We start from the raw sequence: 7175 nt of genomic DNA, 5'->3' as shown, positions 1-7175 counted from the left end.
TTACAATATTTTCTTGGCATAGAAGTTGCTAGATCAACACATGGCATATTTCTATCCCAACGAAAATATGTGTTAGACTTGTTAACAGAAACTGGAATGCTTGATTGTAAGCCAGCTGACACACCTATTGAGCAGAACCACAAGTTAGGGATGCATCCAGACCAAGTACCCACTGACAAAGAAAGGTATCAAAGATTGGTTGGGCGATTGATTTATCTATCACACACACGCCCCGACATAGCTTAGGCTGTGAGTATGGTGAGTCAGTTTATGCATCAACCAAGTGAGGCACACATGAATGCAGTAACTCGGATCATGAGGTACTTGAAGGCTGCCCCTGCCAAAGGGTTGATATTCTCCAAACATACACATATGAACCCAGAAGGATACACAGATGCGGATTGGGCAGGATCCATCACAGATAGACGTTCTACTTCTGGATACTTTACATTTGTGGGGGGCAACTTAGTCACTTGGAGAAGTAAGAAGCAAAAAGTTGTGGCTAGATCAAGTGCTGAAGCAGAATTTAGGGGAATGGCTCAAGGAGTTTGTGAATTGCTCTGGTTACGGAGATTACTGAAGGATCTGGGAATTAAACCATTGAAAGCTACAAACTTGTACTGCGACAATAAATCAGCTATCGAGATAGCACATACAACACGACCGTACCAAACATGTGGAAGTCGACCGACACTTCATCAAAGAGAAACTAGAAAGGGGTATAATCAAGTTTCCATTTGTAAACTCGGAAAACCAACTTGCTGACATCCTAACGAAGGCCGTATCAAGTAAAGTTTTCCATGACTCACTGGACAAGTTGGGCATGCGTGATATCTTTGCACCAACTTGAGGGGGAGTGTTAGTAAAGACAAAGACAAAACATAGACATCCCTAAATGGCTTGTCTACCACCTTGTTACTTTTCCTTGTTTTCATTTTCCTTGTTTTAGGGATGGAAACTCTTCATGTTTCCCTCCATGTCTTGTGCATTGTTTGTAACTAATAATCACCTTGTATACTTGTATATCTAACCCTTCACCAAGTAAGTAATTCAATTGGCAGATTTGAATTCTCTGCAAAACCTATCTTGTTCTTCTTGTTCTACATTCTCAACTCTCTCAATTACACTATATTTGGCAAGAAGTTGCTCGTCTGCCCTTGTTGTACCGGTCATCTTGACAGGCATATTTTCGAACCTTTCACTTTCTTCATTTATGCATAACCCTTGGAATTAGGTTATTAATTGTTCTTGACAATCTGACTTGTTCCTTTGAAGAGGTATTGCCTCAGGAGACTGAAGTAATAAAGCTCGAGCCTTTGCGCGAGTGACTGGCCCCGTGTATGGTCTCGAAACAATTAAAGACTTGGAATTTGCCCCTGGTGTCAAGTGATCTTGGGCCTCCACGGTATGCATGTTGAAGTCTTCTTTAGACTTGCTTAGGCCAGACACCTCTAACTGTTTTTGTTGATAATTAGAGTGTGGAAGCCTTATTGATTCCTCTGCAACTTTTAAATGTGACTCAGAGTCTTGGTCCTTGGAGGTTTTGGATGAAACCTCTGTTAGAAGTTGTCATATGTTGAATTTGTCTATGTTAATTATGTTGTCTAGTAGTCAATTAATGTGGCTAGTAATAGTCAATTAATGTTTGGCACCTACTATGTTTGGCACCTACAATATTTGGGGGGCTTGACTAGTTTGGTTGCCTAATTAGTTTGGTTGCCTAACTTGGTTGGTTGCCTAACTTGGTTGGTTGCCTAACTTGGGGGGCTTGACTAATGTCTTAGGAACTTGTATATATATGTGTTGATTGTAAGTAATGAACATAAGTGAAAATCAGAAAATATTCAACAACTCTCATTCTCTCTACTCTTTCCACTTTCTTCTCTCAATATTCTCTATGTTTTGACATGGTATCAGAGCAGCGATCTTGCTGACTCTAGTCTTGAATTGTTGTTTCCATCATGGGAGAAGATGATTTTTCCCATGTTGAAAGTAGCACCACCGATCCTACTACTTTCACCGAATTTGCTGCTCAAATGGCTGAGTTGATGAAGATACAAGCATCAACATCGAATACGACCCCGACCCCGACCCCGACTATTACCTACGAAACCTCTCCTGCACAAATTGGCATTAAGTTGGATGGCTCCAACTATGCCTTATGGTCTCAAGTTATTGAGATGTATGTTGCTGGCAAGGATAAGCTGGGATATCTCACTGGTGAACTCCCAGCACCTTCTCAGACGGACTCGACATTCAACCGATGGCGAACAGAAAATGCAATCGTGAAAGGGTGGCTAATCAACTCCATGGAGCCAAGATTAATTGGCAACTTCATTAGATTCTCGACGGCCAAAGGAGTTTGGGACGCAATAGCCACAACTTACTTTGATGGCTCTGACACCTCCCAGGTGTATGATCTTAAAAGACGAATCTCCCGTATGCGACAAGGGGGAGGTTCGATTGAAGCTTACTACAATGATCTCCAAGGCTTATGGCGAGAAATCGATTTTCGCCGTCCAAATGAGATGAAGTGCGAGTTGGATATCAAAAAATACTATGATATCATCCAAGAAGATCGAGTTTATATTTTCTTGGATGGTTTGGATGATCGACTAGACAAAGCCCGAAGTGATGTGCTCCAAATGAGTCCATTTCCTACAGTAGAGCAAGCTTATGCTCATGTTCGACGAGAAGATATCCGACAAACTGTGATGTTAGGAGCTCCAACACCAACCGGAGTAGGATTGGTAACAAAAGGAACATACCGACCCTCTCGCCCAATTCCAACTGCTCATCTCCAGCTACAGACAGCTGCCAATAAGACTACTCCACCTTCTCGACCCAAGGCTCCCACAGATGGGAGTGGTTGCACTCACTGCGGGAATCCAAAGCACACTCGAGAAACTTGTTTTAAACTACATGGTTATCCAGATTGGTGGGATGGTCTCAAGGCTCGTAAACTTGCTGCTGGAGGAACGGGTCGTGCTGCCCTTGTCACCTCGGATCCTCTGGTAACGTTAATTCCTCATGAAGAGTCTACCTCAACATCAGAAAAGGACTCTTCATCTTTCAGTAACTCAGGTAACTGTGGATATGTATTTCATACATCATATACAAGTGACTCCACAGGTTGGATTATTGATTCAGGAGCCACAGATCATATGACGTTTGATCCAACCGATTTTCTAAGCACAACCACACCACAACGAACAAGTATTGCCAACGCAAATGGTGTTACCTCTCCTGTGATTGGTGCTGGAACCATTGGACTCTCTCCATCCCTTACTCTTCAAAATACTTTGCTTGTCCCATCGTTGTCTAATAAATTGATATCTGTTGGCCAAGCTACTGAGCAACTAAATTGTTGTGTACTCATGTATCCCGATTTTTGTTTATTTCAGGATATTCTCACCAAGGAGATCATTGGTCGTGGTACTAAGAGAGGGGGGTTGTACTATGTGGATGATTTCAGTATGGGAAGGGCACATAGTGTGAAGCACTCATCGACTTGGAAGGATCGACAACTTTGGTTATGGCACCGGCGTTTGGGGCATCCGTCTTTTGGCTATATGAGACATCTATTTCCAGATTTGTTTTCGAATTCCTGTACCACTGATTTCCAATGTGATACTTGTATCTTAGCCAAGAGTCACAGAGTCTCTTATCCATCAAGTACAAATAAAAGTGTTGCTCCATTTGCTTTGATACATTCTGATGTTTGGGGTCCTTCACCTATCTCTACAACTTCTGGCTTCCGGTGGTTTATCACCTTTGTAGATGATTGTACCCGCATGACTTGGCTCTTCATGATGAAAAATAAAACTGATGTGTTCCCTATATTCCAGTCATTTCACAAGCAAATTGAAACTCAATTCTCTACCAAGATTCAAGTCCTTCGTTCTGACAATGGGGGTGAATATATCAACCATGATTTTCAGACTTACTTCCAGATACATGGCATCATCCATGAGACCACTTGTCCTCAAACTCCCCAACAGAATGGTGTTGCGGAACGAAAAAACCGACACCTCCTTGAAACAGCACGAGCTCTTTTGATTGGCGCTCATGTTCCTCGCCACCATTGGGATGATGCTATAGTCACCGCAGTGTACCTCATCAATCGAATGCCTTCCAAAGTTTTAGACTTCCGGACTCCATTACAAGCACTTGCCCAACATGGGCCCTTGCCCTCCGTTCAGATGCTTCCGCCCCGAGTTTTTGGTTGTGTAGCATTCGTCCACCTCCATAAGAATCAACGTGGCAAACTTGATCCATGTGCTCTCAGATGTGTGTTTGTAGGCTATGCTGCCCATCAGAAGGGATACCGATGCTATCACCCCTCCAGTCGTCGTACATATGTCACTTTGGATGTCACTTTTATGGAATCGGAAATGTTTTTTCATGATCCGATGTCCAACTCTTCGCCTCACAGAGACATACAAAGAGAACCACTGGGCAAGGAGGCCCTGGAAATTCAAGAACTTGAAGATTAGAGCAAAACGGATCCCAAAAGTCCAGAAGAAAATGTAACCTGCCCAAAAGCGACCGGTCGCCAGGAGCCTAGCGACCGGTCGCATAGAAGTTCTGAAGGTGAAATTCGAACCTGTACAAAAACGACCGGTCGCCAGGAGCCCAGCGACCGGTCGCTTCCAAGCGCTGAAACTGAGTTTCGAATCTGTCCAGAAACGACCGGTCGCCAGGAGCCCAGCGACCGGTCGCTTCCAAGCGCTGAAGCTGAAATTCGAATCTGTACAAAAACGACCGGTCGCCAGGAGCCCAGCGACCGGTCGCTCCACAGCAGAGAGCACAATATTTTTTCCTACTTCGCCGACGATAATGATGAAGACCCCCCTCACATCTCAGTACCAGCTGATCAATCTCCTGAGAATACTCCTGAGGTACGTGATTCTACTACATCTACTGTTTTAGTTGATGAAACTGTTAGTTATAAATTACCTGATAGACAGAATCGTGGAAAACCGCCAATTCGGTATTCACCGGATAATGGCAAGGTATCAAAGTATCCAATTGCAAACTATGTTTCTGCGGAAAAATTATCTGCACCCCTCCAAGGCTTTGTACACCAGTTATCCGCAATTCATATTCCAACCAAAGTGAGTGAGGCATTGAAGGATCCAAAATGGGTTCAAGCAATGAGGGAGGAGATGCATGCTCTGGAGAAAAATCACACATGGACACTGGAGAATTTACCTCAAGGAAAACGGACTGTCGGATGCAGATGGGTTTACACTTTGAAATACAATGCTGATGGGTCAATTGAACGATACAAAGCACGACTTGTGGCAAAGGGATACACGCAGACATATGGTATTGACTATGAAGAAACATTTGCCCCAGTTGCAAAACTTAACACCGTTCGTGTGCTATTGTCCATTGCAGCAAATCTCGATTGGCCTCTCCACCAATTTGATGTGAAGAATGCCTTTCTCCATGGAGAACTCACAGAAGAAGTCTACATGGATATCCCACCAGGATACGTTACATCTACTCCTGCTAATGTGGTGTGCAGATTGCGAAAGGCATTATATGGATTGAAACAGTCTCCCCGAGCATGGTTTGGGCGTTTTACCGTGGCAATGAAGACTTATGGTTTTAAGCAGAGTAATTCTGACCATACTCTGTTCTTAAAACACAAGGGAGGAAAGGTAACTGCTCTCATCATTTATGTTGATGATATGATTATTACTGGGAATGATAAGCAGGAAATTTCTCAACTACAAAAATGTTTGGCAAAGGAGTTTGAAATGAAAAATCTTGGTGGACTCAAGTACTTCTTGGGCATTGAAGTTGCTCGATCAAAGCAAGGCATATTCCTCTCACAAAGGAAGTATGTTCTAGATTTATTGGCAGAAACTGGAATGTTAGATTGCAAACCTGTGGACACTCCAATTGTTCAGAATCACCGCCTTGGGGAATATCCCAATCAAGTACCCACTAACAAAGAAAGATATCAAAGATTGGTGGGACGACTGATCTACCTATCCCATACCCGACCCGACATCGCGTATGCTGTAAGTGTTGCTAGTCAGTTTATGCATTGTCCAAGTGAAGATCATATGGATGCGGTTCTTCGGATTCTTAAATATTTGAAGTCCGCACCAGGAAAAGGACTTATGTTCTCTAAGAATGGTCATCTGAATATCAGTGGCTATACAGATGCAGATTGGGCAGGGAATGTCACTGATAGACGATCAACATCAGGGTATTTCACATTTGTGGGAGGTAACTTGGTTACTTGGAGGAGCAAGAAACAGAATGTTGTTGCTTTGTCTAGTGCAGAAGCGGAATTCAGAGGAATGACCAAAGGAATTTGCGAACTTCTTTGGTTGAGAAAATTGCTTACAGAGATTGGATATGCACCTACATTAGGAATGCATCTACAGTGTGATAACAAGGCTGCAATATCCATTGCACACAATCCAGTTCAACATGATCGCACCAAACATGTTGAAGTGGATCGACACTTCATTAAAGAGAAAGTTGAAAATAAAGAAATTCAGCTTCCGTTTGTCAAGTCCGAAGACCAGCTGGCAGATATTTTGACAAAAGCAGTTTCTAGCAGAGTATTCCACAACTCACTGATCAAGTTGGGCATCGGTGATATCTATGCACCAACTTGAGGGGGAATGTTAGAAGTTGTCATATGTTGAATTTGTCTATGTTAATTATGTTGTCTAGTAGTCAATTAATGTGGCTAGTAATAGTCAATTAATGTTTGGCACCTACTATGTTTGGCACCTACAATATTTGGGGGGCTTGACTAGTTTGGTTGCCTAATTAGTTTGGTTGCCTAACTTGGTTGGTTGCCTAACTTGGTTGGTTGCCTAACTTGGGGGGCTTGACTAATGTCTTAGGAACTTGTATATATATGTGTTGATTGTAAGTAATGAACATAAGTGAAAATCAGAAAATATTCAACAACTCTCATTCTCTCTACTCTTTCCACTTTCTTCTCTCAATATTCTCTATGTTTTGACAACCTCCTCATCTTCCTTACTAGTGATTACCATTACAGACTCAGTGGTAGTTAAAGTAATTGGAATTGAACCAATCATAATTTGAGTGATAATTGGAGTCATGACAGAACCATTGACTTCGTGTTGAGTGCTCTTGACGGTCTTGGATGCATGTGTCTCAACAGCAACAATTGG

This window comes from Prunus avium, chromosome 7 (assembly GCF_965620075.1).
Source record: "Prunus avium chromosome 7, drPruAviu1.hap1.1, whole genome shotgun sequence".
NCBI lineage: Eukaryota > Viridiplantae > Streptophyta > Magnoliopsida > Rosales > Rosaceae > Prunus > Prunus avium.
Note: the sequence above shows the minus strand (reverse complement) of the source record.